The sequence below is a fragment of the Rhinopithecus roxellana genome, chromosome 4, assembly GCF_007565055.1.
Source record: "Rhinopithecus roxellana isolate Shanxi Qingling chromosome 4, ASM756505v1, whole genome shotgun sequence".
NCBI lineage: Eukaryota > Metazoa > Chordata > Mammalia > Primates > Cercopithecidae > Rhinopithecus > Rhinopithecus roxellana.
Window position 1 is genome coordinate 3,819,887 of NC_044552.1, and position 1,339 is coordinate 3,821,225.

Genomic DNA, 1,339 nt, shown 5'->3' on the forward strand with positions numbered 1-1,339 from the left:
TTTTTTTTAATGTTAGAAATTTCTGGACCGGGCGCGGTGGCTCAAGCCTGTAATCCCAGCACTTTGGGAGGCCGAGACGGGCGGATCACGAGGTCAGGAGATCGAGACCATCCTGGCTAACACAGTGAAACCCCATCTCTACTAAAAAATACAAAAAACTAGCCGGGCGACGTGGCGGGCGCCTGTAGTCCCAGCTACTCGGAAGGCTGAGGCAGGAGAATGGCGTAAACCCGGGAGGCGGAGCTTGCAGTGAGCTGAGATCCGGCCACTGCACTCCAGCCTGGGCGGCAGAGCCAGACTCCGTCTCAACCAAAAAAAAAAAAAAAAAAAAAAAAGAAATTTCTTCATTATTACTTATTAAGCACCAGCTTAATACTGCAGAAAATTTCAGATCACCCTTGATAACTCACTTTCTTTTCCCCACCCAAATTCTTGATCAAAAGTTTTTCAAGTAAAGACATGCTCTTCTCTCTTCTGTATAAAACTTTATGAAATAAAGGCAAAAGGTTGTGTACATCTTAATGGAAAATGCTGCCCAGCGCTCTGGAGATGGCAGCTGCCCTAGCTCTCTTCACTGTCCAGGTCCTGAAAGATTCTTGTTCATGAACTGTCTCTTCACAAAGCAAGTCCACCACTTGCTGCGTTTACTATTCTGAGGGTCAAAAACTTTCTCACAAAGTCTCAGTCCAGTCTCTTGCCTTAGCTATCGTAAATAGGCTCTCATCACTTCATTTTCCTGTTTGTTTTCAGGTTTGGCATAAATTGCATTAAGTGGAAAATGAGGCTCTCCAGAAATGGGAAAATTAGTAATTCCCAATGTATACATTTCTTTCTTACCTTGGATTTTGGAGTTGTACTTTTGGAGTTTCTTCAAACACTCAGAAATGTAGAGAGTTATATATATCAAGGTCCTATCAGCTTCATTCTTAATTTCATAGTTTTTGAAGAAGACATTGGCCTTGAAGTAACAGATGGCTTCATCCACAATATCTGTATCTTTTGTCTCTCTGGGGGCAGGTCCTTTGAATTGGCTTCTGATGGGTAACAGTGCCATGTTTCCAGTGAGTTTGGTGTCAGGGCCCATGAGAGAAGAGTGGTAAGCCAGCATCTTGGCAGCACCTGGGTTTCAACCCAGAGGATCAGGAACGCTAGAATAGGTATTTTCAGAGAGAGGTAGCTGAGGCTTTGGAGGCTTATTAATGCCCAAGGACACACAGATAATAAGAGGAGGGAGCTAGGACACGAAGCTGCCGCCTCTCTCACAGCTAATACATGGGAGAGCCAAGCTTCATACTCCAACTCTACTATGCCATACAGACATGCCTTGACCGGTGTCCTG

The 1,339-nt window shown here is 44.6% G+C and overlaps 1 pseudogene; it reads right to left on the reverse strand.

Annotated features, from left to right (window-relative positions):
• Window positions 1-571: 571 nt before the first annotated feature.
• LOC104672581 lies at window positions 572-1,108 on the reverse strand (annotated as a pseudogene).
• Between the last annotated feature and the right edge of the window lie 231 nt (window positions 1,109-1,339).